Genomic DNA, 24,631 nt, shown 5'->3' with positions numbered 1-24,631 from the left:
AACTGCTCCGCTGGCCTTTGGGGAAGTGGAGAGTGTAAGGAGAGAGGCTTTAAATGGGGTCAAAAGAGGACCCCATTAAAATGGCATTCGGCTGAAATCCAGGCTCTGACAACAGCACCTCCATTTTGAAAGGGAGGAAAGGCTATTTATTCAGCTCAGCAAATCTCATTTTACTGTCTTGAAGGCAGTGGGATGGAATGAGATACACAAGGGCTTTAAGGGCAAAGAGGCTGGGAATGGATCTCAGATGTGCTGCTTGTGAGCTGTGTGATGTAGGGAAAGTTGCTTAACTTCTCTGTGCCTCAATTTCCTTGTTGGGAATAGGAGGACAATGCCTATATTGCATGGCACTGGGGGGATATTCAACAAGACAAAGAACTTAAAAACACCTAGCAGGGTTCCTGTCACAAGCCAGACACTCAGGAGACCTTAGGTCTCATTGAATGAAATGTACTCATTTGAATTAAGGCCTCCATTGTTAGAATGGGGGCAGACAACTGGGATCATGAAAGGGGGATAATGAGGAACTAGTGACCCTTAGGGTCTCCCCCAAAACAAGGATATCCTGGTTTTCCTTCACATTTCCTGTCTTTGAGTATTAACATACACCAGATCCATGTTTTGGATGCAATCATTTGACAGGGGCTTCCCCAGTTGCTCAGTGGTAAAGAATCTGCCTGCAATGCAGGAGACACAGGTTCAGTCCCTGGGTCAGGAAGATTCCCTGGAGGAGAGCATGACAGCCCACTACAGCACACTTGCCTGGACAATTCCATGGACAGAGGAGCCTGGTGGCCCCCAGTCCATGGGTTCGCAAAAAGACTGACACAACTGAAGGGGTTTAGCATGCAAGCATGCATGCATTTGACATCAAAGCTTGAATAAACTGCACCCTTAGCATTTCCCTGGGAATTTTCCAAAGTGATGCTAAGTGACGTCTTCAAGGTTCTGACTTTGGCTTGGAGCTATCGGAATCACCCAATCCAGCTACTTAAAAAAAATTTTTTTTTAAGTTTTAGAGAAGAAAATCTAAATGGAAATATATTATCAAGAAATATTAAAGGAAAAATAACTTGTAAAAAAAATTTTTTTAATTTATTTATTTGTAGCTGTGCTGTGTCTTTGTTGCAGCTCAAAGGCTTCTCTAGTCTCAGGACATGGGCTTTGGAGCACGTGGGTCAGTAGTTGCGGTGAATCGGCTTAGTTACTCCAAGGCATGTGGGATCTTAGCTCCCCCACCAGGGATCAAACCCATGTGCCCTGCGTTGGAAGGTGGATTCTTAACCACTGGACCACCAGGGAAGTCCCCTAGTTTGGTGTGGACAGTTACAGCAATAGCTAGCATTCTAGGGATCAATGCTTACCCTGAGTCAGAAAATGGATTAACATCCAGACATTAATGTATTCACAGCGTTTGATCCTCACAAACTAAAAAGCTCGATACTGTTTTTAACTGAGGCTCAGAGAGGTTGCCCAAGATCACATAGCTGCTAAGTGATGGGATTTAGATTTGAAGCAAGCAGTCTAACTCCACAGCCTTTGCTCAAAGCTTCTAGGATGCATCTCTCCCAATTGAGTGGGCCTCTCCTCTGTAGTAAGTCCTCTGATGTTTAAGCCCAGAGATAATGATGCTGAATCTGGCCTCTGTACATGGACAACAAATTAAATCTTGAAGACAGAGTTTTGGGTGAAGCAGAAAAGAACAGCTTTATTGCTCTGCCAGGTGAAGGGGGCCGCAGTGAAATAATGCCCTCAACATTGAGCCGGAATGGGTAGTGAGAAGTCTTGTCTGTTCAGGCGTGATCTTGTGGACAGTCTTCTGATTGGTTGGTGGTGAGGTAATCAGGAGTCAGCTTGATCAGCCTTCTGGTTTCAATGGTCTGAGGTCTACATGCTTGTGGGCAGCATGCAACTTCTCCCAGCTGGTGGGGGTTACAGTATCTGCAAAAACAGACAAAGATATTATTGTGTGTATCCCTTGACAGGGAATCAGGACCTGCCCCAAGGCTGCAGTATTGTTTCTTGACTACTCCTCCATTGTCTTTATATCCCTTCCCTTTCCTTATTCAGTTCAGTTCAGTTGCTCAGTTGTATCCGACTCTTTGCGACCCAATGGACTGCAGTACGCCAGGCTTCCCTGTCCACCGCCTGTTTGAACCTGCCTGATGGAACTTAAGTTGCTTAAGTGACTTAACTTTTTACAAATTTGTTCCAAGCCCAGTGATATATTTGTTTTATTTTATTTTTGGCATGTGGGATCTTCATTCCCCAACCAGAGATTAAACCTGTCTGTGCCCACTTTAGTGAAAGCGTGAAGTCTTAACCACTGGGCTACCAGAAGTCCCTCCAAGCCCAGTATTTTTTTTTAATCTTTCTGTATTTGAAATTTTTCATTTATGCTTATTCTCATTTTAAGCAGATTTCTGATGGCACCTCATCTAGCAGCTTTTTTAAAATCCTGTGATTTTTTTTCAACATCAAAGTGATTTTTGAAGAAGTACATTATCTAAAATTTACAGATCAATGGATTGGGCCCCTTGGGGGTGGGGGAATACTTGTCACAGCAAAGGGACTCTAAAGCAACTAATTTGGGCAGTGGAAAGAACATTAAAAAAAATGTGTGCACAGAAGCATGGGCCAGCAGAGACTCATGACAGTGACGGGTTTGATCTTTTCCGTCTGAGTTCATTTCCAAATCTGTTTTAAAGGTAGGCCCCTGTGTGCTGAGTTAGCACCTCTTCTCTGCATTTGAATTAATATTGTTTTCTATATGGGGCTTTGAGTTCCTTAGACAGTTGTGTGACAACTATAAATTGGCACCTGCCAGGAGCATTTGCCTGGGCTTCCCCGGTAACTCAGTCAGTAAAGAATCCTCCCATAATGCAGGAGACCCAGGTTCGATCCCTGGCTCAGGAAGATTCCCTGGAGAAGGAAATGGCAACCCACTCCAGTATTCTTGCCCGGAAAATCCCAGGGACAGACAGTCCATGGGGTTGCAAGAGTCAAGTGAAACTTAGCGACTAAACCACGACTAAGAGAATTTGCCAGGGACTGAACATCAGAAAGAGCGTTTGCCATCTGCCCCTGCTGCTGAAGCTGCTGACCTCTGACACTCCCTGAAGTGAATTCAGGGAGGCACTCTGTGCTCCAGGGAAACTGGTGGAACAGGTCTTTAAATAGCTGTATGTTTTCAGGAATTGATTTCATGATCCCAGTCCTTGCATCTCCTCATATCTAGAACAGCACTAAACCCCTTCATGGTGACATCAGCTCCTCCTGACTAGCAGAAAGCCCTTTGTAAAATAAGCACTTGATTGTATTGAACTCCCCTTTCACCATAAAGAAGGCTGAGCACCAAAGAATTGATGCTTTTGAACTGTGGTGTTGGAGAAGACTCTTGAGACACACTTGGACTGCAAGGGGGTCAAACCAGTCACTCCTAAAGGGAATCAACCCTGAACATTCACTGGAAGGACTGATGCTGAAGCTGAAGCTCCAATACTTTGGCCACCTGATGCAAAGAGCTGCCTTATTGGAAAAGACCCTGATGCTGGGAAAGATTGAAGGCAGGAGAAGGGGACAAAAGAGGATGACATGTTTGGATGGCATCACTGACTCAGTGGACATGAATTTGAGCAAGCTCTGGTAGATGGTGAAGGACAGGGGAGCCTGGTGTGCTGCAGTCCATGGGGCTGCAAAGGGTTGGATACAACTGAGTGACTGAATAACAACAACCCCCTTCACCAAAATCTTATATGTTGACCTTCCCCCTGGCTACCTCTTTGGAGCAGTCTCTCAGCTATCTGAGGTGTTGTCTCCCAGGCTGCAGTCCCCATTTTGCTCCAAATAAAACTTAACTTGCAGCTCTCACATTGTGCCTCTTATTTTAGTCTGCTTGTGTCACAGAGCGGTGTCCCTCTCCCAGTGTTAGGACCAAACTGGAGCCAGGACAGACTCTAAGGGGCAGGCTAGGCCTGAGGTTTAGTCTCTAGGAAAGCTGAGGCACTGGGAACTCCCGCAGGCAGTGTAGCTCGACCAACCAGAAAAAAATCCCCGTAGCCCCCACCCACGCCAGACCTGAGCCAATCCGGATAGGGATGCGAGGTTTAAAAGTCCCGCACGCACGACCAGTTTAACCAATCAGCTATGCTGTTACAGGAACAAAGAACGTCTGTATAAAAGTAGATGTGATTCAGAGCTCGGGGCTCTCGTCAAGACTCCACCGCGCTGGATGAGACTTGGGCCCTAGGTCGAGCTAGCGATAAACCCCTTTATGCTTTTGCATTGCTGTGGATGTCTTATTCTCTCAGTTTTGGGGACTCGGACACTGGGCATAACACCAGGACCTGAGAAGGGCAGCAGGTCTTGGAATGCATGGAGTCACACCTGTGCGGCTGCAGCAATCTGCCGCCCATTCGTACTCTAGGCTGATGCTTGGTGATGATGTGTTTGTTATTGGAAAGTTCAACCACTCCTTGGGTTGTCCAGATGTTGCAGGAAGGGGGACAGCCCGGGAGTGGGCTCTTGTCTAACATTCGGAAATGAATTGTCTGATGAGACGCACATGCTGATAAAGAGATTTTATTGGGAAGGGGCACCCCAGGCAGGGAGCAGGAGGGTAAGGGAAGCCAGGAAGACTGCTCTGTCATGTGGCTCGCAGACTCGGATTTTATGGAGATGGGGTTAGTCCCTGGGTTGTCTTTGGCCAATCATTCAGACTCAGAGTCCTTCCTGGTGGTGCAGGCATTGCTCAGCCACGATGGAAGCCAGAGAGAAGGATTCTGGGAGGTGGTCAGTCACGTGGTGTCTCTTTTTGACCTTTCCCGAATTTTTCCATTTGGTGTGCCTTGTTAATTCTGTGTCCCTTACCAGGACCTCCTGTTGTAAAATAGCTCACGTGAATGGTCACTATGGTGGCTGACCAGGGTGGGCAGTTTTGGTCAGTGTGCTTCCCCTAACACAGATGCTGCCCTGTGACAGTCATGTCCAAGCAGCAGGCAGAGGCAGAAAATCCAAGTCATAAAACGCAGGGATGTGCACGCTTCTCATAAAGTTCCTCTTCAGGCAAGTTATCTTTTAAATACCGGAAAGGATGAGCTTGTTTCCCCATGACACCATGCTGTCAAAGGCTTGGTGTTAGAAGGATACAAGCGATATGAAAGACACAAGCCCAGTCTCCCCTAGGAGATTTTATGTCTATATCGACTTAAAAAATATTCACAACCTGAAAGCTGAGAGTTATGTTTTAATCAGTGGGAATTTTTAGGACCTCGATTCCAGAAGGCAGCATCTTAAGTAACCCTGACAGAACTGCTCTGAGGAGGAGGAGGAGGGGAAGGTGCCAGCTTCTATAGAAGTCATGCAGCAAAGGGCAGGTAGTGTGAACATCAAAATGTGTGCAAGTGTTAGGTCACTCAGCTGTGTCTGACTCTTTGTGACCTCATGGACTGTGTAACCCACCAGGCTATTCTGTCCGTGGAACTCTCCAGGCAAGAACACTGGAGTGAGTAGCCATTTCCTTCTCCAGTGGATCTTCCAGTCCCAGGGATCGAACCTGGGTCTCCTGCATTGCAGGCAGATTCTTTACTGTTTGAGCCACCACGGAAGCCCAAACATCAAAAGATTACTATTAATGAAAGGAAACCAGATATCCCAAGTTAGGGAATTGAGTGCTTTCCTGTGTATGGGAAGATGCAAGAGTCTGGGCTCACCTAAACCACTCCTTTCACATAAATCTCAGCTATGTGGGGCCAGTATCCTGCGTGTTTTCACATCCTGAGCTCCTTTGGGGTTTATCATAGGGAGTGGCTGCAGTCTGCTGGCTGCCAGATCACAGATGGTCTTCTCCTTCCTGAGTGCCCTTGAGTGAGTGAGTGACAGTTGCTCAGTTGTGTCCAACTGTTTGTGACCCCATGAACTATACAGTCCATGGAATACTGGAGTGGGTAGCCTTTCCCTTCTCCAGGGGATCTTCCCAGCCCGGGGATCAAACCCAGGTCTCCTGCATCAGGGCTCAGCAGTTCACAGAGGAGGGCTGCAATCGCTGATGACTGTGACTTCCTTGTTTACTGATATGGCAGAAATGCTCCATTTCTCATCTATTTCCTCCAAGTTCTGTAAACCATTCATGGTATTGTTAAAAATAAATAGCTGGCATTTACTACTTATTGGTGAAGTCATGGCGAAGGAAGAAATTTCCTCTCTCCTGCTAAGTTCTTCTGGCTGGTCTAAGAATTAAATTGACCTGAGACAGATTAATGGAAATAAACCAAACAAAAATTTAATAATATATATAGATGGGAGAGGCACTTCCCTGGAAAAGGACATGCAACCCACTCCAGTATTCTTGCCTGGAGAATCCCATGGACAGAGAAGCCTGGTGGGCACAGTCCATGGAGTCGAAAAGAGTCAGACACAACTAAGCAACTGAGCTCATACATGACAAAGCGACTAAGCGCACACACACATAGATGGGAGAAACCCAGGAAAACACCCTGACATGGTGCAAGCCCTCACCTTAAACATCATCTTGAACATGTCAGCCTAGAAAACTGAGCTGAAATTCCAAATATGAGGCTTGAGATCTAAGGGCCACAAAATATGGCATGGAGGGAATGAATTAGAGAGGAAATGGGACTCCTTGGGGCCCAGAGTAGTCTAGAACTACTTACTTCCAAAAGAGAGTAACTGCCACAAGAGAGCATGTCACATTGGAATTTGGCTACAAAATGATATCATGGGCCAAAAAAAAAAAAAAACCAGGAAGACTGTAAGACCTGGCTTCTCACCTTGGCCCTGCAGCTGCCCCTTTCTCTGTGGCTCAGGCAAGTCATGTCCCCTCTTTGAAAAGTTGCTGTCTCCTTTGTCAAAAGAAGTCATTGGGACAAAAAGATCATTGTCACCAAGAGGCAGTTTTGCAAGGTAATTAAGAACGTTAATGCAAGTTCATATGCCCAACATACAAATGAGGACAAACGGAAACATCAGAGCTTGGAGCAGAGGAACATTTGCTGCAGGGTCAGGCAAGGAGCTGTGGGTGGCTCCGGCCCTAAAAAGCCCTAAGCTCCCCAAAGAATTTCAGCAAAGCATTTTTAAAAGCCAAGTGAGGGAAGGGGGCTGCAGGGTACCGGATCAGATGGTGCACAATTCTCTGGCTGATGGTGAGACAGCAGTCACAGGGGTTAACCTTATCCCTCCTCAGGCTTCAGGAGGCCGGTGGCTATATGCTTATGGTCCTCGGGTAGTTAACATCTTCCGTTTCTTGGGGGTAGATGGCTTCAACCGCAAAACAACTCAGGTACTGTGCATCAAATACCTAGATACTTCAGAGAGGAGCTAAAGGAGAAGATATAGGGGAAGATCTGTCCCCAATCTTCCCTCCCCAGCACCTCCCCCCGAACCGGGAAGGCCCCATGGGGTCCTGCTCGGTTACAAGGACTTTGGTTCTGGGGTGAGACACCCAGGTTCAGACCCGATCTAACATGTATTAGCTCTGTGGTATTTCTTTACCTTTGAAAAACAGGGTAAATAAAAGCTGCCATTTCATGGGGGTGGTTTTGAGATTTAAATGAGATGCTAAATATATAATGCTCAGCAGGCTTCCAGACTCAGTGTGTGTGCCTGGTGTCATCTACTGCTATCCTTTTCAATGGAGGAGCAGAACCAACAAACAGTGGATTTCTAGGATTCACCAGAAAAAGCCTTCTGTATCTGCTGATTCTTCAAGTCTAGATGGGGGCAGACTTTACTGCTTGGCCTAGAAAAGCCCCTGTTCCCCTGGGAGAGCTTTGAAGAGGGATAACAGGATCATGGTGGCTCCATTACCTAAGGAACGCCCCGTGCGTCTGGGTGTTTCATATCCTTTTTACCTGAAGAAGACTATCAAGCTAGACAGCCTCATGTACTGGATAGAGAACAGTCCTGAATAGTCGACATAAAACAGAAGGAGAGATGGCTTTGTCACTGAATTCATCCTAAAGTGAGAGTGCTAGTCACTCAGTTGTGTCGGACTGTTTGTGACCCCATGGACTGTAGCCCGCCAGGCTCCTCTGTCCATCAATTCTCCAGGTAAGAATACTGGAGTAGGCTGCCATGCCCTCCTCCAGAGGATCTTCCTGACCCAGGGATTGAACCTGAGTCTCTTACATCTCCTGCACTGGCTCGTGGGTTCTTTACCATCAGTGCCACCTGGGAAGCTTCTTGAGGTCTTGTGGCTGGACTCATCAATAAAACTGACACTGTTGTAGCCACGCATTCCGGGAAACAAACTCACTCAGAAGGACAATGCAGATAGCGGAGTGCAGTCTGTTACACCGGCGGGCCCAAGGCAAGAGTCTCTTCTTAGCCAAGGACCCCGACCAGTTTTTGTGAAAACCTTATATACCCTAAGTGTATGAGCCCAAACCCACCTCCCTAAATTCCCTGAAACTAGTCTGAACAAAGGAAAAGAAAGATACAATCAAAGTTAACCCATGATTCATATGCCTTAAGCCTAGGTAGTTAACAGTGGGCATTTATCAATAGGCCTGTGGTCATACCCCAATAAGCATAATAGAATTTGTGATTCTATTCGGTTACACAGATAATTAGGGTATTCTTTTAGGTGACGGAGAGTCCAGGTATGAGCCCTGGGACTTTTCCGTCCAGGGGGCCCTGGTTTTCCAGTTTGTATGTCGTTTCCATAGATACTGAGCGTATAGCTCAAAGTCCACAGTCCAGCCCAAGATGGAGTCCTGCTTTCAAGACGGAGCCTGTTCTGTCTGTTTACTCCCTCAACACAAGACAGAGAAACAGGAGGAAAAGAAACAAATGTAATTTGTGTGCATGGAAATCTCAAAGAAATAGATATCACTTTTCACTTTCATGCATTGGAGAAGGAAATGACAACCTACTCCAGTGTTCTTGCCTGGAGAATCCCAGGGGCAGGGGAGCCTGGTGGGCTTCCGTCTATGGGGTCACACAGAGTCGGACACGACTGAAGTGACTTAGCAGCAGCAGCAGCAGTGGCCAAAGTAAGCAGCTTTTTACACAAAGAAACAGTGCTTTTGTGAGAAATTGATGCAGAAACTCAGTTTGGGGTGCTTAGTTGGTAAGGAATTTTTTTTGATTTATTTATTTTTATCTTTATTTTTGGCTGCACAGCACCTTTCACATGGGAGACTTATGTCCTGCTTTCAGAAGGACAGAGAGGAAGTTCAGAGTGACCCTTTCACATCAGCTCTTTTCAAAGTAACTTCTATTCAAAATAATCAATATGCCATTGAGGGACCTTTTGGGGTGGCCTTCCCTGGGCCCCAACATCCCCAAATGCCTGAGACCAAGAAGCACATCCAGAAAAGGTGACCACAGACTCAGAGCTGAACAAATGCTAACAAGAGCCACATCCATCCCCAGCACTAACTGTTTAATTGTACTCAGTTCAGCCACTCCCCTTCTCCTCCTGCCCTCAATCGTTCACAGCATCAATGTCTTTTCAAATGAGTCAACTCTTCGCATGAGGTGGCCAAAGTATTGGAGTTTCAGCTTCAATATCAGTCCTTCCAATAAACACCCGGGACTGATCTCCTTTAGGATGGACTGGGTGTATCTCCTTGCAGTCCAAGGGACTCTCAAGAGTCTTCTCCAACACCACAGTTCAAAAGCATCAATTCTTCTGTGCTCAGCTTTCTTTATAGTACAACTCTCACATCCATACATGACCACTGGAAAAACCATAGCCTTGACTAGACGGACCTTTGTTGGCAAAGGAATGTCTGTGCTTTTTAATATGCTGTCTAGGTTGTCTCTCCATAAATATACTGTCTCATGAAATCCTCCTACTACCCCCATGAGGCAGATACTGTTAGACCCTCCCATTGCAGAGATGAAAGAGCTAAGGCACAGAGAGGTCAAGAAACTTGCCTTATGTCACACAGCCAGAGAAGAACCAAACTGGGGGAGAATCCACTGGTATTGCCTCAGGAAAGAGTCCCAAGTTATAACAGGCACTTGACATGGAAGCAACTTTCAGGAAATCAATGAAAGAAGAGAATGGATGCATGCCTGAATGGACCAGGAAACTGAGGTGGAGGAAAAGCAAATCTGGAGGATAAATGAAAGGCGGGGGAGGAGGGGTAAGCTTAATTCAGCAGAGTCATTGCCATCAGCTCAACTCTAGGATGCAATGCACTAGATTGAAGTTCTTAGCGCAGAGGAAAAACGACTACATCTCAAGGTCATAAATTAAAACCCTACTCAGTGCCAAGGAGTCCTAGACCCCTTGGCTGGCCTTTTCACTTCATCCTTCCAAAGACACAAAAGGAAGTCCCGAGGGTCTTTCTGTAATGAGGAGCAACCTATTTTTTGTTTTCATCCAAGGTTCCATCCACCCGTTGATACCCAGAGAGAAGTTTTCCAGGTCACTTTGCATCCTCACTTCTTCTTCATGCCCATCCCACAAAGCCCAGTGTCTCGGAGTTAAAAAAAAAAAAAGAAGAAGAAGAAGGCTTCCCTGGTGGTCCAATAAGTAAGAATCTGCCTGTCGATGCAGGGCACACCAGTTAGATCTCTGGTCCAGGAAGAACTCACATGCTGTGGGGCAACCAAGCCCAGGCGCCACAACTATCAAGTCCGTGCTCAGCAGAGGCTGTGCTCTGCAGCTAGAGAGGAGAGACGCTACCGCAACTAGAGAAAGCCCGCGCACCGCGGTGAAGACCCTACCCCACCAGAGAAAGCCCGCACGCAGCAGTGAAGACCCTACCCAACCAGAGAAAGCCCGCGCGCAGCAGTGAAGACCCTACCCAACCAGAGAAAGCCCGCGCGCAGCAGTGAAGACCCTACCCAACCAGAGAAAGCCCGCGCACCGCGGTGAAGACCCTACCCCACCAGAGAAAGCCCGCGCGCAGCAGTGAAGACCCTACCCAACCAGAGAAAGCCCGCGCGCAGCAGTGAAGACCCTACCCAACCAGAGAAAGCCCGCGCACCGCGGTGAAGACCCTACCCCACCAGAGAAAGCCCGCGCGCAGCAGTGAAGACCCTACCCCACCAGAGAAAGCCCGCGCGCAGCAGTGAAGACCCTACCCCACCAGAGAAAGCCCGCGCGCAGCGGTGAAGACCTTACTCAACCAGAGAAAGCCCGCACACCGCGATGAAGACCCTACTCACCCAGAGAAAGCTTGCGCACAGCAATGAAGACCCTACCCAACCAAAAATATAAATAAATAATGTTTTTAAAAATCCCTAAAAAAAAAAAAAATCCCACTCCTTGTAGTTGAATGGCCCTTTAAAACTATTACAATCAAGTTTGATATTTACTCGAAAATAACAATAATTTACTCAGCACCTAATAAGTGTCAAGCCCACTGTGTTTACCAGTATGAGCTGATGTGATTTTAAGAACAGCCCCAGTGTGGTACATAGTAGAGCTTATATTTGCCCAGTTGAAACAGGTTCAAGCTATTAGCAATTAGGAGATGGCAAGAAATCCAGACCCTGGTGGGCTAGACAGCACAATCTACACACTTTCCGCCTGCTTTCTTTAAGCCTATATAGTTCTCATTCTTGTTAGCCCATTATAAGATCCTGGGAAACTTTTAAAAATAACCAACGTCTGGGCCTTCATTCAGATCAAAAGAATGAGAATCAGTGGGGAAGAGGGATGACTGGTCTTCTGACATTTGAAAAGCTCATCGGGTGATTTTTGTTTTTAATTGGAGTGAAATTCACTTAGCACAAGATTACCATTTTAAAGTGTACAATTCAGCGGCATTTAGTGCATTCATCACATTACGCAGCCATCCTGTCTCCCTAGTTCCAGAACATTTGCATCACTCCCAGAGGAAACCTTGCCCCCATTAGCAGTCACTTCCCATCGCCTCCTCCCTCCAGCCCCTGGCAACCAGCAATCTGCTTTCTGTCTTGATGGATTTGCCTATTCCGGATGTTTTATGTAAGTGGAATCATGCTCTCTCTGACCTTTTGAGTCTGGCTTCTTTCACTGGGCATTATGTTTCCAAGGTTCATCCCAGTTGTGGCATGTGTCAGAGCTCCATTCCTTTTCATGGCTGAATGGTGCAATAATTATGGAGAATCGCGGTTAACGGACCAAAGCGGAGCGTGATGTGCTACCCCAGGGTGTGTCTCTTTGGCAGAGGGGTTATTCGTTTTGAGAGGAGGCAGATACAGGAGCAGCTCTGAAAGCTGAGTGGAGATTACTGTTTCATAAGAGACACTTACACCTACAAGGGAAATCTCCCTCTCTGTATCAGGAAGAGAAGGGGGATTCTGTCAGCAAAGAGGGCAATGATTTCAATCTGCATTGAAACCAAGCCCTTGTTTTCTGCACTTTTCCTGGTAACCTCCCCAGACTGGTTCCCTCACCTCATATCCGCCGCCACCCACCCCCGCCACCTCAACATCTTTTGTCTTTAGATGGAAATGCTATCTTGAAAGTCCCTTGGACTGCAAGCAGATCAAATCAGTCCATCCTAAGGGAAATTAACCCTGAATATATTCATTGGAAGGACTGTTGCTGAAGCTGACGCTCCAGTACTCTGGCCACCTGATGCCAAGCGCCGACTCATTGAAAAAGATCCTGATGTTGGGAAAGACTGAGGGCAAGAGGAGAAGGAGGCGGCAGAGGATGAGATGGTTGGATGGCATCAGCGACACAATGGACATGAATTTGAGAAAACTGTGGGAGATAGTGCAGGACGGAAAAGCCTGTCGTGCTGCAGTCCATGGGATTGCCAAGAGTCGGGCACGACTTAGTGACTGAACAACAAACAGGTGGCATTTAAGGTGATGGTTTAGAGCATTTTAGAGACTTACTCAGTTTTCCTGGGTCTCTCCAACATGTACAAAGATAGAAAGTGAAAAGTCAAAGTGTTAGTCACTCAGTCGCGTCTGACTCTTTGTGACTCCCAATGGACTGTAACCCTCCAGGCCCCTCTGTCCATGGGATTCTCCAGGCAAGAATACTAGAGTGGGTAGCCATTCTCTTCTCCAGTGGATCTTCCCAACTGAGGAATCAAACCCTGGTCTCTTGTATTACAGGCAGATTCTCTACCGTCTGAGCCACCAGGGAAGTAGGAGGCAGACATGCTATCAAACTGCTACTTTTCTTCTGTTAATGGTATTACAGGGAGGTCTCAGCCAAGAATGCAGAAGGGTGAAGGGGTAATTATCTCTCCCCTCACAATGCTAACCCCGCAGTCACCATGCAAAGTCTGGGAGAGCATACGGTTGTATTTTCATTTTGATCAGAGAGAAACTCAGGGTGTGTGATGTACATTTCTCAGGAAATCTCTCTACTTTTTCTCCCTCAAACCAGTACTATCATTACTATATGATCCTTTCTTGACCAAACTCAAAAAATAAACCACTGCTATAATTTGGGGGCTTTCTCCCCTCGGTTTTTGTTTCCACAGCATCCACATAAAGATGGACTGCCCCACCACCACCCGCGGGGTGCCCGTGGTGCGTGTGTTGGGGCGGAGGAAAGGGCTGGTCTCTAGGACCCTTATGTCTTGGTGACCACTCTTTTTCCCACTTATGAAGATTTAGAAGCCCTTGACCCTCATTCTCTCCTTCACTGCTTCATTCCACAGTACTAATTAAGCAGCTCCTTTTTCGGTGCTGCTGTTTTGTTTGGGTCGAGGGGACCAGCAGCAAATTCTGCTCAGGGATTGAGAGCATCTTTGCCAAGGATTTATTTAATGCAGGTTCACTGTGGGAATTTTAATAAATAGCATACAGGATAACGTCTCTTAATAAATCAATAAAGAAATAGCATACTCCAAACTAATAATGGCTCAAATGCTCAGTCGTATCTGACTCTTTGTGACCCCATGGACTGTGGCCCACCAGGCTCCTCTGTCCATGGGATTCTCCAGGCAAGAATATTGGAGTGGGTTGCCGTTTGCTCCTCCAAGGCGTCTTCCCAACCCAAGGAACCCACATCTCCTATGTCTCCCTCATTGGCAGGCGGATTCTTTACCACTAGCGCCACCTGGGAAGCCCCCAAACTAATAGGTTAACAATTAACTATTATTCGAGGCCAGGGGGAGATGAAATTTAAAAGTCCAAGTCTAGTCGGAGTGTACCTATGAGCTGGTTCTCAGGAGAAGAGCTTAGCCAATCACCTGCTGACTTCAGCTTCTGGGGCAAAGAAAAATTTCCTCCTTTCGGAAACACGTTGCTAGGGAGCAAAGACAGGGGTGTCCGAGTGCAAGGTGATTTCCTTCTGGAGCCACTGCTCAGTTCTTGTCACTCTGACAAAGAACTGCTTTGTTCAGACAGGAGCTAATGCTCCAGGGTCTTTGGAGACCTATTTAAATCAGCAAAGAGTCAACTTGCCCAGACCTAACACTCTGAAGTTGTGGTCAAACCTCTTGGTATTTAAAGGTCCCCTAGCTAAAGTCACTCCTCCACGTGGGCGGATCTGTAAGTCCCCAGCAGGGGCTTCTAAGAACCAAATATGGAATGGCTAGTAACTGCACCACAGCTCTCAGGCATAGAGATGAGCGAGATAAACCCAGACTCTGACTTCTGAGGAGAAAACTGTCTAGTAAGGAAAGGCAGAAATCTAGCCAAAAGCAAAAAATGTACCAAACACATTTCCCCCCACTTTTCAAAAGATTGTTTTACACCACTTTGCTTCTGTGAAAGACCTACATCACTACTGTAATAGGGAAGAACAAATCTGACTCCATATTGGACCCATTGCTCTTCCCTTACTTAGCCTTTGTGTTCTAGCGACTTGCTACCTGCTAATCACTAAAGTGATGATGCCTATCGCTTCAAGTACACATAACGGTCCATCTCCAGGAACCCTGCCTGCCGTGCCTGAGCGTTAAGCTAAAACACCTTTGTTCAACCCACAGGAAGCATCCTGACCAGCCCACCTGTGAGTGGCTGCAGAAAAGAAGAAATGAATACATCCCCTCGGGAGTGTGGTTGGAACCAGGAAATATTTGGTTTCTTGTTTGTATGTTTGTTTTTATAGGAAGCTGCTTTCTAATAATATTAATTTTTTATCTGGCTGCAATGGGTCTTAGTTGTGGCACGTGGACAGTCAATCTTCCTTGAGGCATGTAGGTAGGATCTTTAGCTGTGGCATGGGGGGCCTATTTCCCTGAGGAGGGATTGAACCTGGGCCCCTGCATTGGAAGTGTAGAGTCTTAGCCATTGGATCACCAGGGAAGTCCTGGAACCAAGAAATACTTTGCAACAACTTATCATATTTCTACTTTACCTCCTCACATCCCCTCCTCTTCATTCTAGGAAATAAACTAGCATCCAAACACTGGCAAGATGGTTCTTTTTGGACATGTTTAGAGAAGGAAACAGAGAAGGCAATGGCACCCCACTCCAGTCCTCTTGCCTGGAAAATCCCATGGATGGAGGAGCCTAGTAGGCTGCAGTCCACGGGCTCGCTAAGATTCGGACATGACTGAGCGACTTCACTTTCATTTTTTTACTTTCATGCATTGGAGAAGGAAATGGGAACCCACTCCAGGGTTCTTGCCTGGAGAATCCCAGGGACGAGAGAGCCAGGTGGGCTGACATCTATGGGGTCACACAGAGTTGGACACGACTGACGTGACTTAGCAGCAGCAGAGAAGGAAATGACAACCCACTCCAGTATTCTTGCCTGGAGAATTCCATGGACAGAGGAGCCTGGTGGGCTGCAGTCCATGGTGGTCGCAAGAGTTGGACACGACTTAGTGACTATCACTCACTTAGTCCATCATCACCTCGGTCTGCTGGCTTTCCAAACAGTCACTATTCTTTGCCCCAGCAATCCATCTCTCAGTTTATTGGTCTGTCATGTGGTGGGCAGTAAGAACTTGGACTCGGTAACAGTACTTGTTTTTGCTAAGTAAAAGAAATCCAAAGAGGATTTCTGCTTTTACCAAAAAAAAAAAAAAAAGTAGCTGCTTCTTCCTGTTACGTCATTTCAGTTTGTGTAGGGTTTTATAGGAATGTCCTGCTTTCGGACAGCAGGGTGAACTTGTAGCTAATTGTTTACAGGAGAGAAGGAAGCCCCCAACAAGATGTGCACAACCCCTGAGAGGATGAGATGGGGACCTGACCTTGGCAGAGGGCAGTGCCTGTCGAATTTTAATGTGTGTGTGAGCGCCACCAGGGACCTTGTAAACATGCAGATTCTGACTCAGGTGAGGCGAGGAGCCTACATGTCTAACAAGCCCACCAGTGATGCTGCTGTGGTCCACAGGCCACACTCTGAAGAGGTGATGGGGGAGCTGGGGCGTAAGAGACGGGTATCAGCTAACCAGGGAGGTCCCCTCTTCTGAATGCACACTTTTGTCACTGCATTTGGAAGGAAGAGCCATTGCCTGCCGATCGTTCAGTCCTGGACCTCAGCCTGGCAGACCTTGATGGAGAAATAGTTAGAGGTTTATGGCTTTCCTGGTAGCTCAGCTGGTAAAGAATCCACCTGCAATTCAGAAGACCCTGGTTTGATTCCTGGGTTGGGAAGATCCTCTGGAGAAGGGATAGGCTACCCACTCCAGTGTTCTTGGGCTTCCCTGGTGGCTCAGCTGGTAAGGAATCCACCTGCAATGCAGGAGACCTGGGTTTGATCCCTGGGTTTGATCCCTGGGTTGGGAAGATCTCCTAGAGAAGGGAAAGACTACCCACTCCACTATTCTGGCCTGGAGAACTCCATGGACTTTATAGTCCATGGGGTCACAAAGAGTCGGACACGACTGAGCGACTTTCACTTTCACTTTTCAAGGGTCAAAAGGCCATAGATTTTCCATCTTTTTAGAGCTATCTCATAAAGCCCTTGCTATAGGCATGGAATTTGTGTGGAGACTGAAGCAGCCAGCCTTTTAGAGAATTTCTGGTCCCACCCCCTCATTTTTAAATTAGAATCTGGGACTCTGTCCATCCTTCAGTATTGCTTGGCATTTATTGGGCACCTGCTGTGTGTCAAGTCCTATGCCATCCATGTTGTTCACTTGTGCATTATCTGAACAATTCAGAAGGATTAGAATGAATATCTGCAGTTTACAAAGAAGAAAATATCAAAAAATGCTCATCCAACACCACACAGCTAGGACGTGACAAACTGGAAGGAACTCCAATCCACCAGCTCCAAAGCCATGCTCTCTGCAGGGCGTCTACCTGAATGTTTATTCCAGTATCTGCTGAACTTTGAGCCTCGACTTGGTTAAAACACCTGGTGCTGGGATAGAGACAGGCAAATGGAGGCAGGCTTCATTTCATGAATTACAAAATTCTTCTCCTACCCAGCCTTCTTGCTGCAAAAACCCTTCCAGAACTACATACCGTGATGACAGCCTTGTTTGGAATTCTTCTGTATCAAACTGGGAGAAAAACAGAAGACTCGAAGTAGCTTAAGCGATGTCCCCAAGTGCCCCTGGCCCTGGCCCTTTTTCATCTCTCCTTGTTTCTACTTGGCTTTACCCTTCTTTCTGTCAGCGGCCTATGTCCACGAAAGCCACACTGAGTTCAATTTTTTACTTTCCGGAAGATACGGATTCTTTTTGTAACGTGTCCCTTACCCCGATCCTGGCATGCTTACGGGCAATTGAGTCAACCGGCTCATTTATTAGGAGGTTCATGACAGCACATCAGACCACTGGCACTGATTTGAAACGATATAATAGATTCCAAGCCCCAGACTGACCCTCGGGCACAGAGTGTCCCTTATCAAGCCAGTCCTCTCTGGACCAGCCTTAGGCAGAGGAAGCCAGTAATTTAATTAGAATCCGAGCTCCTTGGAGTGAAAAGTGATCATCTGTCATGGTGGCTTCAAGGACACCATCTCTCTGGCAGCTCTCCACCTCTTTTCAGAGTCAATGATCAGAAATCACCAGGAGCCTGACGGGTGATGTCACGGGAAGGACACAGGGTGTGTGGTTAGATGGAGCATCACCCTCCGAAGCCAGCATCCTGGGCCCGTCAGGTCATGTCCCCAGACCTCAGCTTCCTAGTCTGTAAAGTAGGATGAATCAGAAGTCCTGCTTTGACTCGTTGTCAACACAGTGTGTGAGGCAACCGCAGTGTCCTGATGAGGAGAGAACCCTCAGCAAAGGGTGGTGGCTCCTAGGCCAGTGCCTGAGTTGGCTGGAAGAAACACTATTTTTCAACTGATGCTGCTCCAGTAATATGTACCAGGCACTGCTCTAAGATCTTCACATGTGTTGTGTTCGATTCTTTGTGACTCCGTGAACTGTAGCCCTTCAGGCTCCTCTGTCCATGGGATTTCTCAGACAAGAATACTGGACTGGGTTGCCATTTCCTTCTCCAGGGGATCTTCCCCACCCAGGAATTGAATCTGCATGCTTAACTCATTTAAAAACTCACAGTCACTCTTGAGTGTGGGTGTGTTATCGTCTTATTTTACATATGATGAACCCGAGGCTCAGAGAGCTTGCCCAAGGTCATAGAACTGCTCTTGAACCCCCAGGGTCTCTGTTCTCAAACAGGGTACTGTAATGATGTTACTGCTTAAAATTGGAGGTACTGAGACCAGAAAAATAATAAGAGCTAATTTTCACTTTCTGCTTGGAATCAGCCAGGCACCTTATGCCATTCATCTCATTTGTTATAACTCAATAAACTAAGACCTGTTGTTATTACCATTTTACAGATGAGGAAACTGAGACCCAAGGAAGCTAATTAGCATGACCCAGATTATGCATCTGATAAGTGTCCAAGTATAGAGCCTGAGTTCTCAACCTCTGCTGCTTGGAGTCCTAGACAGGCTCAGTTTTCTCCGTACTCCATCTGGGTCAGTGGAGCAGCTGCTGGCTGGAGGGGCACTCACTGGAATAACCTCCTAAGGGTCCCAGGTCAAGGCCAGCTGTCCTGCACTGCTTGTCTGAGCAGCCCCAGAGAATGATGGTGGCTGAAGATGCTCAGGGATCATGCCACTGAGAACCCATCGTACAATTGAGTAAATTGTGAATGGCTTCCCTGGTAGCTGAGTTGGTAAAGAATCTGCCTGCAATGCAAGACATCCAGGTTTGATACTTGGGTTGGGAAGATCCTCTGGAGAAGGAAATGGCAACCCACTTAGTATTCCTGCCTGGGAAATCCCATGGACAGAGAAGCCTGGCGGGCCACAGTCCACGGGGTCACACGAGTCAGACACAACTTAGCAAATAAACCACCACCAAACTGAATGGAGAGAAGACATTTGCCCAACAAAACCAGCACTCAGATCTCCTTTCAGGCTATGCTTTTCTTAAAGAAAAAAAAAAAAAAGAAAGAAACTCTCTAATATTATGTAATAATTATTCTCCAAAAATACCTAAAATAAGGGAAAGGATTTAAGTCCATATATAACTGTAGCATTTTCTTTATAGTAACAAATAATATGTGAACCAATTCAATGGCCAGCAATAGGACTGTTTAAATACATTGTGGCAGTTTGTGGAAATAACTCAAGTATCCATCGCCAGATGAAAGAATAAAGAAATGTATATACACAAGGGAATACTAGCCTTAAGAAAGAAGGAAACCTGACATTTACGACAACATGGACAAATCTGAAGGACACTATGCGTGTGTGCATGCTCAGTTGCTTCAGTCATGTCTGACTGTTTGCAACCCTATGGACTGCAGCCCACCAGGCTCTTCTGTCCATGAAGATTCTCCAGGCAGTAATACTGGAGTGGGTTGCCATGGCCTCCTCCAGGGAATCTTCCTGAAACAAAGAACATCTCTTATGTCTCCTGCATTGCAGGTGGATTTTTTTTTTTTAACCACTGAGCCACTGGAGAAACCTCCAGAGGACATTATGCTAAGCGAAATAAGCCAGAAAGACAAATACTACATAATTCCATTCATATCTAAAATAGTCAGACTCACAGAGAATACGATGGTGGTTTCCAGGGGCTGGAGGATGGGGGAATTCAATGGATATGAAGTTTCTTTTCTGCCAGATGATCAGTGTTAAGAGATGGCTGTACAACAGGGTACCTTTAGTTAACAATACTGTATTGTGCAGTTAGAATTTGTTAAGAGGGTAAATCTCAGGTTAAGGGCTCTTCCCACAAAGTAAATAAATAAAGGGACCCAGGGATTTTCTGCGAAGTGTTGGATGAATCTGTTACCTTGATCGTAGTGATGGCATCACAGGTGTTTGCAAATATCCAGACTCAACCAATTGTATACATTTAGCATGTACGGGCCTCTGTATATCAATTGTGCCTCAGTGAAGCCAGTTTAAAAATCACAGTGCATCCACAGAATAAAATATTGTATAGCTGCTGTCAATAATTCTCTTCGGTCACCTCCACAAGGAGACTGCCAATAGTTTGGGGGTTTCCCAGGTGGCGTGGTGGTAAAGAATCCACCTGCCTGTGCAGCAGACACAGGAGATGTGAGTTCGATCCCTGGGTCGAGAAGATCTCCTGGAGGAGGAAATGGCAACCCACTCCAGTATTCTTGGCTGGAAAATTGCATCGACAGAGGAGGCCGGTGGACTACAGTCCATGGGGTCACAAAGAATCAGACACAGTTGAGCGCCCATGCAAGTAAGCTTTCGTTAATGTTTGTGAAAAGTTTAGCATGGGGTGGGAAATGCATTTGAGGTCACATTAGATGGGGGGAAAAAAAAATTACGGGACTTCCCTGGTGGTATCGCGGTAGTTAAGAGTCTGGGCTTCTACTGCAGGGGAAAGGAATTCCATTGCTGGTCAGGAAACTAAAATCCTACATGCTCGAAGTATGGCCAAAAATGAAGTTACTCAGTCATGTCAGACTCTTTGCCACCCCATGGACTGTAGCCTACCAGGCTCCTCCATCCATGGGATTTTCCAGGCAAGAATACTGGAGTGGGTTGCCATTTCCTTCTCCAGGAAATCTTTCCGACCCAGGGATTGAATCCAGGTCTCCTACATTATAGGCAAACGCTTTACCATCTGAGCCACCAGTTAAAACAAAAACCCTCCCCCAAAACAAAAAGAATTAAGCCTTTCTTCTACTTTCAGTTAAAACCCTTGTTGTGATCCTGGGACTGAGTCCTGCTTCCTTTTTTTAAAAAAAAAAAGAAAGAAGTCAGAATTCAAAACTAATAGAGGTCATAGTCATTGCCTTGAGGGAGGGAGTCACTTGATTATTCTGCCTCCTAATTTTGTCCCTTATTGTCCAGTGTCCAGTCGCTCCACCCAGAGTGGCTTTTACCACCGTAATGTGACTTGAGCCTGTCGACCAGTCTCCACCTCCACTGCCTGTACCTCAGCCCAGGTACCCTCACCTTTCATTGGGCAAAAACAGCAGCCCTCTAGTTGGTCCCCCAAAGCCGAGGTGCGCTCCCTTCAGTCACAGCTCACGTCGCCACCACGGTGATCTTTATGAAGCATGAACATGACCGCAGTGTTCCCTCGCCAAGCGCTGCCCATGGCTCCCCGTTGCCCTCAGGATAAAGTCTGAACTCAACGTGACACCCAGCTTCCCCCTGCAGTCTGATTGCATTTTTCAGCATTTTCCATCTCTCACTCTCTATGCCAGCCAAGCAGAAAGTTCTGCCCGCCTCTGACCTTCCAGGCTCCTTCTAGCCCAGGGACCCGGTCATGCAGCCTTCCTCCCGCCCAGCACACCCCCGCCTTCCTTCCGCTAACTTCTCCTTCTCTTCAGTTTAGCTGCTCCTCCCTCTCCCTGTCCCCAAGACTAGGTCAGCGCCCCTCACCAGCGCCCCTGCTCCCCCTGGCTCATTCATGGCGCTGTTTGTCTTTTGCTGTAATTATCTGCTAGGATACAACCTCTGCAGGGACAAGATCTTTCTTCTTGTCCAGCCACAAACACCAGTGCATTCAGTCGGCACTCAGTTTTGCTGAACTGATGCCTCAGATAGGAGGCTGGTTTGGGGGTCTAAATTCCCTAGCTGTTTTAAGGGAAAGAAACTTTGGGGGAAAACTTAAATGACCCATATCTATTGTATTTAGAGGATGCTGTCCCCTTAAATGTGATTGTCTTTCCCACTGTGCTATAAGAGGGCTTCCCAGGTGGCTCAGGGGTAAAGAATCCACCTGCCAATGCAGGAGATGCAGGAGACGTGGGTTCAATCCCTGGATCGGGAAGATCCCCTGGAGGAAGAAATGGCAACCCACTCCAGTATTGTTGCCTTTAAAATCCCATGGAGACTGGAGGGCTACAGTCCATGGGGTCACAAAGTATCGCACACGACTGAGCAACTGAGCACATACGTGCACTCTGTGCTATAAGAATGTAGCCTCTCCATGCTCTAAAATGCATACAACCCACCAGGTGGTCAAAGAAACGTTTAAAAAATACAGAAGCCCAGGCACTACCAGCAGGAACTCTCATTCAGCAAGTCTGGAATGAGACCCGGGAATCTATATTCGTTAAGCAGTCCTGTGGGGACTCTGACACACACAGCCACCCAGCTTGGGGTGCCACTGAAATATAGATGAGCCCAGCTTTGTGCCTGGCAGTCTGGAGCAGGTCTGTGCCTCCGATTCCTTTCTCCTCGGGTCCCACATGTTCTACCTATTGAGTGATACATACGTGTGAATTACCCTCCAGAGCTGGAAACCCACGTTGTTCTCTGAGCCTGCTCAGAACAGAAATGCACACCAAGCCCATCAGACTGCAGAGAGGACGATTCTTCCTGCTTATTAAGGATATTATAGAGGCAGCTGGCCGACCACGTTAGTATGACAGGTCTATTTTCATATGGAAAAGAAAATTATAGAGAGGCATAAACATTTGCTAACTAGAGAGATGTTATTATAGCCTGCAAATTGCATTCAGATGTTCAGTAATACTGGAGTTAATGGATTTCTGAGAGTTCTTCAGCAAGCTGGCCCATCTAAGAAGAAAAAAAGAAAGAAAAACCTTTTTTCTTTCTGTTTTTATTAAAAGGGTGTCGCCGTGCCTCCCGATGTGGGAAGGGGGAATCCTGAGTCTGTAGGGGTCTGGGGGCTGCCTAGAGACAACACTGCCTCTGCATCTGTTAAGTGTAAGACCGTCAGGGAAACCCCTCCTGCATCCTTAAAGAACAGAAAAGAATTACTGAGCCAAGACCTGTAGTGAGCACATTACATCACATCTCATTTTATCCTCCCCACAACTCAGTGAAGTGGACTATTGCCTTTTCATAGACAAGGAGTTGGAGGCACAGAAGGTTCAGGGGTCTTGCTTAAAATCGAACAGCTAAGAAGCACAAGAGGTGGGATTGGAATTCATACCATTCAACTGCAGAACCCAGACTCTCTCAGTTAGCAAATTCTAGATGCGAGGCTTACATACGCCTGCAGGGCAGCTATTGTATCCATTTTATAGATGTGTCTCCAGAGGCTCAAAAGCCACTTGTCCAAGAGACAGAACCAGGATGTGAACCAGATCCATGTGACTTAACCCAGACTGCCTGTCAGCAGATACCTTTTGAAATGCTCCTGCACGCCAGGCTCTGAGACACACCGTTGGGGGACACAAGAGATACCACCCCAGCCTCAGGATTCATGCTCTGTGCTGCTCAGGGCTCCCTCTGGCACAGGAATCCCATGGAAAAGAAGTTGAGGCTGTTGCTACTGATGATCGCTGTGCTCTCTCCCCTCACTCTGCTTATCTTGATCCACAGGATCTTGTCCTGCTTGGTCATCAGGACACCCCCCCATCCTGGCCCCCGTACAGAATCTGACCCAAAGAGTCCTCCCCCCTTCACCTGGAGGGCTACTTTCCAGAACATGAATTCATAAAATCCAGTGATCATCAGTGACCCTTCTCCTATCAGGGAAGCCATTGACCTTTAGAACCAGAAGATTCTAGAACATCCTGTCCACTCTCTGCATTTTGCTGATGGGGAAACTGAGACTGGGACAATGTATCTAGAAGCCGAGGAACACCAGGGATTACCAGCAACCACCAGAAGCCAGCAGAGAGGCGTGGAGCAAACTGTCCAGCCTCCACCTTAATGTGGTGCCTCTTGCCTCCTGAATTGTAAGAGAACATATTTCTATTGTTTTAAGCTACAAAATTGTGTATGTGCTTGTGTGTATGTGTGTGTGTGCGTGCGCACGCGCACGAGCATGTGTGTGCTCAATCATGTCCGACTCTTTGTGGCCCCATGGACTGTAGCCCGTCAGGCTCCTCTGTCCGCAGTATTTTCCAGGCAAGAATGCTGGAGTGGGTTGCCACTTCCTACTTCAGGGGATCTTCCTGACCTAGGGATCAAACCTGAATCTCTTGCATCTCTTGCATTAGCAGGTGGATTCTTTACCACTAGTACCACCTGGGAAGCCCCAGAATTGTGAGAGAATTAATTTCTCTTGTTTTAAGCCACTAAATTAGTGTATATTTATTACAGAAGCCCTAGGAAACTGATATACCTGCCTTGCTCCAAAAGGTTTTTATAGGGTTTATTTATACCTGCCTTGTTCCAAAAGGTTTTTATAGGGTTTATTTCATACAAGAGAAAATCAGGAAAAGGAAATAAAATAAGGATAAAATTAAGGAAAAGGACATGGAGAGTGTAGAAAAGACGGAGATAAGAACCACCTATATAGACAAACTGGAGACTGTGCTAGACATGGATGGCACCATTGGGTTCTGAACTTGCTAGTAACTGAAGAAAAACAAATAACCCCGACATCATAGATGAGCCGCTGTTTCTATAAGAAACAAACATAGT

At 46.8% G+C, this 24,631-nt stretch overlaps 1 long non-coding RNA gene across 1 annotated transcript; it reads right to left on the bottom strand.

Moving 5' to 3' along the window:
• Positions 1-1,681: 1,681 nt before the first annotated feature.
• LOC138428942 (uncharacterized) lies at positions 1,682-21,533 on the bottom strand. Its single transcript, XR_011252630.1, has 2 exons — positions 21,236-21,533; positions 1,682-1,941 (listed from the first exon to the last, which is right to left on the bottom strand). It is a non-coding gene; the product is annotated as an uncharacterized lncRNA (long non-coding RNA).
• Between the last annotated feature and the right edge of the window lie 3,098 nt (positions 21,534-24,631).

The sequence above is a fragment of the Ovis canadensis genome, chromosome 24, assembly GCF_042477335.2.
Source record: "Ovis canadensis isolate MfBH-ARS-UI-01 breed Bighorn chromosome 24, ARS-UI_OviCan_v2, whole genome shotgun sequence".
Lineage (NCBI taxonomy): Eukaryota > Metazoa > Chordata > Mammalia > Artiodactyla > Bovidae > Ovis > Ovis canadensis.
The sequence above is the reverse complement of the archived record's forward strand: the minus strand, read 5'-3'. Positions and strand labels throughout refer to the sequence as shown.